Below are 11787 nucleotides of genomic sequence, written 5' to 3' on the forward strand. Positions count from 1 at the left end.
TATTCACCCACGAAAGCTCATGCTCCAATATGTCTGTTAGTCTATAAGGTGCCACAGGACCGTTTGCTGCTTTTAAAGATCCAGACTAACACGGCTACCCCTCTGATATAAGTACACAACAGGGCGTTGTTGATTCAGATCTGGACCCTGACTCCAAAGTGTGATGATCAGGTCTCTTTCTATAACGAACCGGCACTGGTACCACAAAGCTGAGCTTTCCTGAACTCAGAAGCCAAATTTTGTGGCTAGGGCCACTTTCTTGTTATATTTAACACATATTTTTTTTAAAAGGCAAGTAAAAACCTGCTCCCTCCTATGGGTAAACCTACCTCCCACTAAAATCAGTGCTGAGTATGTTGTAACTGTATTGTCTGACTTTATAATGTATAAGTAAGCCAGGGCCGGGATTGTTGCATGTATGTATATGGGGTAAAGATAATTTCATCCTCTGCAAAGTACTGAGCACCTGCTAGTTCTTTCTTACACGAGTCAATTATCACACCTGATAGTATGAAAGAGATTATCTCCTTATCATGGTTTTGTTTCAACTAATCTTGAAGAATCTGCTTGTGAAGTTTCAACAGGTGTTAACTTTTTGCTTCAGAGCAATACAGAGGATGCAGTTTGTGTACAGTAACCACATATTTCAGTTTTTCACATGATTTCAGATGGCCCGACACTCATCCCGCTGCACATATATACACTCCCCAAAACTCTCAGGATACTGACATGTGCCAGTTTTTCATTTTATCAAAAATGACTGGGTTTTTTTTTGTTTGGTTGCTTGCTTGTTTGTTTTTTAAATAACTGCAAACTATTTAAGATATATTGCTACAAAGAGACGAATTTGCTCTCTGTTTACCAGGAACAGCCACTAGTGCAGCGAGTGCTTGGTGTCATTAGCAGGTACTGAAGTGAAGTGAAGAGAAAAGCTGAATAAGTACAGACATTACCAAAGCTGCTTTTCGTGCTCAAAATGTTAGATTATTATATGGACAATGAGAATTTCCATGTAGTATGTTACTGTGCATTAAATATAATGTTATTCCTGAAGAAAGGCTATAGCCCTTCATGCTTCAGTTCATTAGCAAACCACTGACTACAGGGTTAAGAAGAAACCTCCACTATGGGCAAGTTAATTCATATGTGTCCAGCATAAAGTTTCTTGCACATTCTTCTGAAGCATCTCTCGCTGGCTACACCCACTCAGCAATTCATGTTAAAGGTAGATACTAAGTTACTGGAAGAAAACCGTCTCCATGCTGTGACATTCACGCGTGTTGCTGCTGAGTCAGGAGCCACACAGTCAACACCTGCAGACATTTATGGCTTGGTTACACTTGCAAGTTCGAGATCATTAAATCAGTCCCAGGTGCCATAACTCCTGAGGTGTCCATACTGGCAACGTACGTAGAGCGCCCGGACTCCGCGGCTGGAGCGCCCCTGGTAATGCATCTCCACAAGAAACAGAATTTGCTGCGCCCCGGCTGGAGCGTCATGGTGCCGGTGTGGATGCCCTGACCTATTAATGCACTCTGATCAGTCTCCAGGAAGTGTCCCACAACGCCTGTTCTAGCCACTCTGGTTATCACTTTGAATTCTACTGCCCTGCCCTCAGGTGATCAACTGTCAGACCCACCCTTTAAATTCTCTGGGAATTTTGAAAATCCTGTTTGCTCAGCCAGGTGTGGAGTGCTCTCAGTGCATCTTTCCAGGTGACCATGCCTCCACGCACCAGGAGATCCCCAGTATGGAGCAATGGCGAGGTGCAGGACCTCATCAGTGTTTGGGGGGAGAAAGCTGTCTAGTCTCAGCTGTGCCCAGCCATAAGAATTATGATACCTTCAGGCAGATAGCAAGGCCATGATAGAAAGGGGCCATGCCTGGGACACAGTACAAGGTTAAAATGAAGGAACTGCAGAATGCCTATCACAACGCATGAGAGGCAAACCGCTGCTCCAATACTGCCCCCATGACCGGCCAGTTCTACAAAGAGCTGGACGAGATACTTGAGGGCAACCCCACCTCCACTCCAAAGACCACCATGGACACTTCAGAGGCTGTGGCAACCCAGAGTGCAAGATGGCAGGAGGAGGAAAGCGAGAGTGAGGGTGCTGAGGAGGGGGGCCCAGAGCCAGAGGATGGCCCGGCATCCATAGATGCATGCAGCCAGGAGAAAGGTAGCCAGTCACAACAGACAGTGCATGGGGAAAAACAAACAGCAGAGGAGGTGCCCGGTAAGCAGCTTTTATTTTGAGAAGGGAGTTGCTGCAGGCTGTTGGGGGGAGGAGGGTTGCAGAAAGAAGGGTTAAGGCTGCATGCATGCCTAGATGTGGAATAGGGCATTGATGTGCTCTCTCACATTGCAGTAATCGGCCTCAGTGATCTCATCGAAGGTCGCATGCAGAAGCTGGGCAATCCGTTTGCTCAGGTTCCTTGGCAGAGCTATTGTGCTCCTTGTCCCAGTAAGGCTAACATATCTGTGCCCCTGTGCTGTGAGGGGCGGGGGGACCATTGCCCAAGACACAGGATTCCAGAGGACAGCATGGCCCTGGAACAATCAGTCCCCCCTGCTCTTGTGGTCACTCACCATTTGGGGGCTTTTGTGGGTTATGTGCGCTTGCCTTGGGACAGGCAGCTTGTGCTATTGTGTGCACTGTGCTTGTCTTTAAGTTTGGTCAAATCATTCCTCTGTCTAGTGTTAACAATGCTACCTCTGTTAAATGTTGCATTTTAGCTTACAGATGCAGCCTTGAGATCCCAGCCATCCTTGTTATCAAACGTCGAAAGTCTGCAAAGAATCAGGAAGCGGCTGTGAAGAAGCAAGGAAGAACTTCTGCATGAAGTCATGTAGCAGTCCCCCTTTACTGAAAATCAAAAACTACAGCAGTGGCGGGAGACCGAAAGGAGGGCCTGCCAGGAGAATGTGGATCACCAGCAATAAACCACAGAGCGGCTCCTAAGCATTATGGAGCGTCAAGTGGACTTGATGCAGGCGCTTGTAGCACTGTATACGGAGCAGATCCGCACCCGCCCACCCCTGCAGCCCTTGTCCCAAAACTCTTTCCCTTGCGCCCCCATGTCCTCGCCAACCCAGTTTCCCCAACATCTGGTTTCTTATCACCACCAGCTGCCTCTAACACCTTTAGCTTCACCGTCCACCCCTGCAAACTACAACCATTATCCACTGCACTCAACCCCCATTACCATGCATTTTAGCCAGCCTGCAGTGCAGCACTCATTGCACGGCACTCCAGACAGGAAGGCTGAATATGGTAACAGGACATATGCAAATCTGTGCTTGTTCCATTCCCCACCCCACCCCTTTCCCTCCTCCCACACAGCACAGATGTGTCATGCCATGTGTGTTTCTCCAGCAGTTGTGTTTCTTTTCAATAAATGATTTTTTTTGGCCTTGGAAACATTCTTTATTGCATTAAGTAAAAGATAGCATAGCCCAGACAAGCAACAGGCACTGGTAGTCAGTGCATCATACATTGCCAACACAGATGCCGACTAACATTGGAACCACTGCACTTCACTCCCATGCAGGGCACCAAACATTACTGGTGGCTTTCAGCCTCAAATTGCTCCCTCAAGGCATCCCTAATCCTTACAGCCCTGCACTGTGCCCCTTCAATAGCCCTGGTCTCTGGCTGTTGAAATTCAGCCTCCAGGAATTGAACCTTAGCAGTCCATGCCTGAGTGAAGTTTTCAGCCTTCCATTCACAAATTTATGGAGGGTACAGCACGTGGCTATAACTGTAGGGATGTTGTTATTGGCCAGGTCCAGCTTCCCATACAGACAGCACCAGCGGCCCTTTAAATGGCCAAAAGCACACTCCGCAGTCATGCTGCACCGGCTCAGCCTGTTGTTGAGCTGCTCCTTGCTGCTGTCAAGGCTCCTTGTGTAGGGTTTCATGAGGCACGGCATTAAAGGGTAAGCGGGGTTTTCAAGGATCACAATGGGCATTTCGACTTCCCCTACTGTGATCTTCTGGTCCGAGAAGAAAGTCCTAGCTTGCAGCTTCCTGATGTTATCTCTGAGGTCTGGTTTAACTCCTGGTGCTCTATATTTGCAAGTGTAGCCATAACCTTATAAAAGTATGTCACTCTCCTAGGGAGCAATGCTTGACCCTCAAAGTATCTCCACAGAAACGTCCTGGGGTTTTTTGTTTGTTTTTTTTGTTTCATTTTGAAAATATGCTCAGTCACCTTAAGTAAACACTGTAGAACCAACAAAGCAGAACTGGCTAGCTGAGCCTTTATAGCGGAGGTTGGCAAACTACGACCCATGGACCAGATCCAGCTCGCCAGGACTTTGGAGCCAGCTTGCGGAATTGCCACCCCATGGCACCATGGTCCCTGCACCACTCCGGAAACCAGCTGGCACCATGTCCCTGTGGCCCTTTGGGAGGCAGAGGACTCTGTGCTGCCCTCACCTGTGGATACCTCCCCCTCAGCTCCCATTGGCTGGGAACAGGGAACAGCAGCCAATGAAACTTCGGGGGAGGTACCCACAGGCGAGGGCAGTGTGCAGAGCCCTCTGCCCCTCCCTTCCCCAGGGACCACAGGGATATGGTGCTGACCATTTCTGAGAGTGGTGCGAGGCCAAAGTAGGCAGGCAGGAGCCTGCCCTGGCCCCGGTGCATGCTGCTGCCACCCTGGAGCTACTCCAGGTAAGCAGCGCCGGGCTGGAGCCCACACTGCGACCCCTCCCACACTCCAACCTCCTGCCCTGAGCCCCCTCCACACCCCACACTCCCTCCCACACCCCAACTCATGCCCCAGCCCTACATTCATGACCCTGTATGCAATTTCCCCACCCAGATATGGCCCTCGGGTCAAAAGGTTTGCCCACCCCTGCTTTAGAGAGACCAAGCCAAGATAAAGTCAGAGGTGGACACTTGTGCTTGGTCCTTTGAGTATGCTTGTGGCCAGCTTTGAGTGTACAGCTGATAAACATAACCTGCATGAAAAGAAGAGTGGCTATTTTGCTACTAAAGCACCTGGGGAAGAAGCATGAGTATTGGGGGAGAGGATAACTTTTCCTAAAGCTTATGATCCATGTACTCACTGAAAGCAAATGAGGACTTAACACCCAGGGGAAGTACAGGAAAAGAAGAAAAAAGGATGACAGACCGAAAGGAACGAGGATAACAAAATCTGTAGTCTCCTATAAGCATGTCTGATGGCACCCCAACGCTTAGCAAGAATTGCTTCACATTCTGCAGCTTCCCTATCAGTGCAATCTCCCTTTCTGCATTTCTCAAAATAGAACAACCTTAGGGTAAAACAAAAAACACAATGATATGGCAAGAAACTCTCTCAACACTACAAGCAGAAGATAACATGTTTTAGAAGGGGAGGGGGGTAAGGTAAGGGAGCACACATGCCAATATAACATTGACTTACCTCCTTCTCTAGCAGCATTCCACAACTTAGCAGTAGTGCCTTCTCTCTACAAGGCATCAGCCGCTGGCTCTTAACCCTTTTAACTCAGAGTTAAAGCTGGTTGAAAAATCTGACAGAACAGTTTTCTGTAGGAAAACAGTTTCATCAAAATCAAAGCATGTTAGCAGGAACATGCCAATTTTGGCCAAATGTTCAATGGGAGAAAGTAAAAAGAATCATTTCTAATTTCCTCTTTAGATAATGTCAAAACATTTAAGTTGGCTATTGTTTTAATTAATTTGGTATCAATGTTATAATATTATATATTTCAATATATAATCAAATGTTAAATAAAATGTTGTGACATCATGAAAATCAAATGTTTTGATGTTTCCCAGAATAATTGTTTTGGAGTTTCTGTTCTGCAGGAAATTTTGACTTTGTTCCAATTTAGAACAAAACAAATTTCAAGCACTGGAATTTCCTGCAGAACGGAAACTCCATTTTCTTACCAGCTCTACCCACAGTATGTTTACTATCTTAGAAGATTAGGGTTGGAAGGGACCTCAGGAGGACATCTAGTCCAACCCTGACTAAATCATTCCAGCCAGGGCTTTGTCAAGCCTGACTTTAAAAACCTCTAAGGATGGAGATTCCACTATGTCCCTAGGTAACCCATTCCAGTGCTTCACTACCCTCCTAGTGAAATAATGATTCCTAATATCCAACCTAGACCTCCCCCACTGCAGCCTGAGACCACTGCTTCTTGTTCTGTCATCTGCCACCACTGAGAACAGCCCAGCTCCTCCTCTTTGGAACCCCCCCTTCAGGTAGTTGAAGGCTGATATCAAATCCCCCCTCATTCTTCTTCTCCTCAGACTAAATAAGTCCAGTTCCCCCAGCCCCCTACTCATTTTTGTTTCCCTCTGCTGGACTCTCTCCAATTTGTCCACATCCTTTCTGTGGTGGGAGGCCCAAAACTGGACGCAATCTCACAATAATGTTTACTAATGTTCATTCCAGGCTGTTTCGAGGGAAGATCAAAGAATAAAAATAGGCAAAGCAGGCAGTGCTGATGGCCTGAGGACCACATAAGATGGATATGTTCTCAAACTGTTAGCTCTCTTCATGCCTACAGGGGGGGTGGGGGGGAATCACAAGTGAAACCCCTTCATTTAGGAAGGAGGGGAGTTGGAAACCTAAAGGGAAAAGATGCCAGGTTGGAGACTGAGGACAGTACTATGGCTAGAGGATTTTAGAGTTGCCAATTGCACATTAAATTCACTTTTAAAAATATGTAAAGAACAACATTAAAAAACCCAGTAGGTCTGACCCTAGAGGAATGGTTAAAAAAACAAAATGTTGGGAGGTTGTGAATAATTAATGTCTGAATTATGTACCCAGCAAAACAGACAGAAAACAAATACTTAGCTATTTGAGTACTATTTATTTAATACTCAGGCAAAACACATTCATCTGGAGAATAAAACAGAACACCTGTCCAATTTTTTTTAATATTAACTTTTGGTAGAAATGCCTGATTTGATAAGAGAGTAATCAGAAGTTTTACTCATTTTAGTTAAAATCAGCAGAAATAACATATCTGGGGTAGCACAGAGGCTCACTCAGCAATATGGTAAACCCTGTTAACATAGAAGTCTGACGTATGTTAATGTAAAATATTTCCACAAACCAAAGCTCGCTGCTACAGTGATCATCATTTTGTCTCTGATATTTACATGGCAACGATTTGTGAGCCTGTTAAAACTTTTAAATAAGCAAATTTTAAAAAACATTAACAGAAATTATATTTTCATTGTTGCTATTCAGTTTATACAGTGGTGGAATAATTTTACCACATAAAACAATGAATGCATTAGCAATCAGTTCTATCTGCCTGCAGCAATACAATAGCAGTAAGATGACACATATGATGAAAAATTTCTTTTGGACACATCTCTTTTTCAACTGAGTGATAGATTTTCATGTGGGAGAGCTGAAGAACCAGCAGAGTCCCAGAGAGCAGATTTTGGATTACTACGTTTTACCAAAAGGCACCCACTGTGTTTTTGTTCGAAAGAATCTGCCAAGCAAATTAACTTTGTTTGCTACTGCTCTGAAAAGTCTCCACTTTAAAGATTATGTAAAAAGTGATACTGTGTGCAGGAAATTTAAGTGATCTAAACCTTACATAAAAGATTAAAACATTAGATGGCTTGGCATTTAACAGGTGATTTTGTTAGAGCCTTAGAAAACAAACCACAGTGTAAAATATCAACAATCCCCATGTGATATTTCATTATTTACTAGATCAGCAATCTAATGCAGAATTTGTTTTCCTTATATGAAATTTCTATTGCTGGAATGTCTTTGCACAGTACAGTGAAACCACAAACAATATTATAAACAGGATTTTGATAATTTTATTGTAAACCACTTTAAAATAAAATTATTGGTTTTGTCCATATTGTATGGCAGCCCAACACTATGACTAAACAACGACTAGATTTCCAGTTAGGTATGTGAAAATATCTGCCTGATGTATGTACCTGAATGTCTGTTGGGTGTGTGTGATTTATACATGGATATCAAAGATATCTGTGCACATACATTAAGTGCACAGATATTTGCATTTGTCTAACTGAAAATCTGGTCTAGCAAAACCAGAGACAAAAAGTTCAGTGTAACTAAGGGAAAAGGTGGTTAAAAAAACAAAAGTGAAATGAGCAACATACTCTAGTCAGTAAAGAGGAGATAAGTGGGGCATATCAGCTGAAGTGAATCAATGCAGCAGACGCAGACATTTCAGTACTCCACTACAGACCCTCTAATCTTTGTCTATATTAGTACTTTTTACCTGCTGCTGACAATAGGTAACAGAAGAGGGTGAAGCTGCAGCCGCGCTGCAATTTAACTGCAAGTACAGACAGGACTAAGCAACATTTAGGATCTGCTGCACCCTCAAAAAAGGAGAAAAGCTGAAGTGAAAGCAGAAAACATTTTTTTAAAAAATTAAGATGTGGCACTGACAAGCCCAGTGCCAGTCACTACCTTGAGCACACTGCTTCTGTGCTGTGCAAATCTTTCTCGAGCCGTCATCTGTTGTGTTTTGGTTGTAACCTTTTTAGGGCAAGAACTGTATCTTCCTACATGTCTGTACAGTGCCTAGCACAATTTGGGTTCTACTGTAACAGAAATAGTAGCCATGATTCCAAACATACAGGGAGCAGGAAGGTGCCATTTTTACACAGTCACTCTCTAGAGTGAAGCTCCACTTTGAGAAAAAGATTGCAGCACATTCACTTACTTTCTTTTTACATTCCTGGTCTAAAATTCCTTTAAAAGGGCAAAATCTATGTGCTCAGGGCTAGACTATCGCATCATTACTTAGGAACATAGGGACACTGCCATGCCAAGTCAGACCTGTGGTGCAGATTGTCATGAGTAGCACCAGATGCTTCAGAAGAAAGTGCAAGCAACTTCATCCTGGAGTATTATCGATAGGGTGACCAGAGACCCCAATACTATTGGGACCATCCTGCTATTAGGGGATCTGTCTTATATAGGCAACTATTACACACACACCCCATCCTGATTATTCACACTTGTTATCTGGTCACCCTAACTATAAGAGCCTTCCCATTGAGGAAGTTTCTTCCTAACACCCCCCTTCACACACACACACCCATCAGTTAATTATTGGCTTATGCCCTGAAGCATGAAGGTCCATAACTGTTTTATCCTATCTAATGTAACTGTGGATGTTTTTAACATAAATATCTAATCCTCTTAACCCTACTTGCATGCTGTACTGCTCAATGTCTGACATTTGTAATCAGCAGGGGGTTTTGCCAATTTACATGATCACACTAAACAGGTAACGGGGAAGAACTGAGCACTTACTAAGAACCTCAGGGTTTTCTCCCTTTGAATCAGGTCAGTGTCATTTTCACTGTGAAATCTCAAAAGCCACCAACACAGGAATGAGTGAAACTCAAAATGCACTGGGTGACACAGACCTTGGTTTTTAGAGAAATATTCAGGTTTTAAAACACTTGAGTACTGTACTCTATTCCTGAACAGGCCAGCTAGGGCTTTGCAAACTCAGTCATGGCAATTGAACTCCTCACAGCTGAATCAACAATGAAAGCTGAGTATCTTCTGCTGAATGACTACTTAGAGCACTGAAAAACCCACTGAAGCTAGTGAGAATACAAAGCCAGTACCAGATTTACCATGGCGCCGGGCCCCCGCTCCAAAGGGGCCCCGGCCAGGCCCGCTCTTCTCCACACCACCCTCTTGGTGCTTGAGGTGCTTGGTGCTGCTGGTTCCTGGGGCTCCTGCTGCAGCAGGGCAGGCTTTTCTAGCAGCCCAAGCTCCTCCCCCGCCTCTTCCCCCAGCATGCTGTGTTCCTGCCCCTCCCCATCTCCCTGCCACCGATCAGCTGTTCGCCCATGCAAAGGATGGGGAGGAGCAGAGCCATTGCTGGGGGGAAGAGGTGGAGAAGAGGGTGGAATTGGAGCATACCCCCTCCAGCCCCCTGCTGTGGATTTGTGAGGGGGGTGAGCCGCTCAGGGCAGGGGGCTGGGAGCACCCCCATGACCCCAACGAACATCCCCAGCCCTCTGCCCTGATTCCTGCACACCCCTCACACACCCCCACCCTGACTCCTGCACCCACACACATACCCAGCCCCCCGACCCCATGCCATGACTCCTGCACCTCCTCTCACACCTCCAGTTCCCAGTCCTGACTCCTGCACCTCCTCACACACCTCCAGTCCCCGGTCCTGACTCCTGCACCCCCCACACATACCCAGCCCCCCACACCTGACTCCTGCACCCCCTCAAACCTCCCAGCCCCCTGCCCTGACTCCTGCACCTCCACACATACCCAGCTCCCCCACCCAATGTCCTGATTCCTGCCCACATACCCAGCTCCCCCACCCAATGTCCTGATTCCTGCCCCCCTCAAACCCTCCAGCCCCCTGCCTTGACTCCTGCCCCTCCACACTCATGACCCCAGCCCTGACTCCTGCACCCCCCTCACAAATCCACAGACCCCAGTCCTGACTCCTTCACACACCCCTACATCCCAACCCCAACCCTGAGCACCAAATGGGAGCTGCCCCAGGTAAGCGCTCCACATCCCAACCTCTTGCCCCAAACATGAGCCCCTTCCCTCACCCTAGCTCCTGGCCAGATCTTTCGCACCAACCCACAGCCTGCTTCTGCACCCCAACTCCCTCCCAGACGCTGCAACCTCATCCTTTGCTCAATGCACCCCCACCCTCACCTCAGAGATGAAGAGAATGGGGTACAATGAGGGAGAAGGCAGGTACCCGCTTTATTTGATCAGGGGCAAAGGAGATCCTGTTTACCCCTCCCCAGCCCTACTGCACTTGCAGTTTACCCCTGACCCATCCCTTGCTCCAGGGACCAACCCTAGCTCCTACCCTCCAAATATTAATGACTAATCTGTTGAACTGGAGATAGTTAACCTCCCTTGACTTCATAAATATCTGGTAAATGAAATAAACAATAATTCATTTTCTGATATAACTGTAAAACTAATCTGAAAAGTTTTCAACATAAATCACTGTTCAAAAATGTATAGTGTGTAGCTTCTAAAAATGAAAGCTACGTCTATCTCTCAGTTGTGAAGAATATGTATTAAAGTTATAACAACCAACAAAAATGCACTTTTATGTAGAAAATCACGGTTAAATCGAGTCTTCCTGACTAGTGATTTAAATCAAATCCACCTTGCCTGCTGCACTCTTGCCCCTGTCCCCTTCTTTCCCCGGGGAGGCCCACAAATATGTTTGGCCTTGAGCCCACAAAAAGTTAATCCAACCCTGCACGGAGCACACACTGACTTCACCTAGAATTGTGAGTGCTTAGTATCTTTGAAAAACAAGCCTTTTCCCCCTTCTAAGCATGCATGAGAGAACCACAGAAAATGCCAGTCAGCCTTCAAGGCTGAAGTCTGGCTTTCTTAGGGTTTACTATCGCTCTTATCAATGGAGTATCTAGGTACTGAAGTCCTCTATCCAAACAGATACATGTGCAAGCAACCTCATACTCTTCTGTCGATGTGTCAGAACCTGACTAGGAATTACTGGAGAGAACAGTTCAGACTCCACACCCGTTCAATCTGTTGCCTCTCTAGCAAGACAGACAGTGATTCACCAGTTGTGGTTCTGATTAAGATACCCGCTGACTGGGTATTGGAGTGAGACCAGCTCATTTTGGTACAAGGCATCAGCCAGTCTAGCCAGTTTTTGAGCACCTAAAACCATGAAAGGCACATTCCCTGCACCAGAATTTACAGTCCGGGTAAGCCAAGACCCAAGAGAAGTAGGATTATTACAGAGATAAGTTTCTCATGTCC

This window comes from Chelonoidis abingdonii, chromosome 2, assembly GCF_003597395.2.
Source record: "Chelonoidis abingdonii isolate Lonesome George chromosome 2, CheloAbing_2.0, whole genome shotgun sequence".
Lineage (NCBI taxonomy): Eukaryota > Metazoa > Chordata > Testudines > Testudinidae > Chelonoidis > Chelonoidis abingdonii.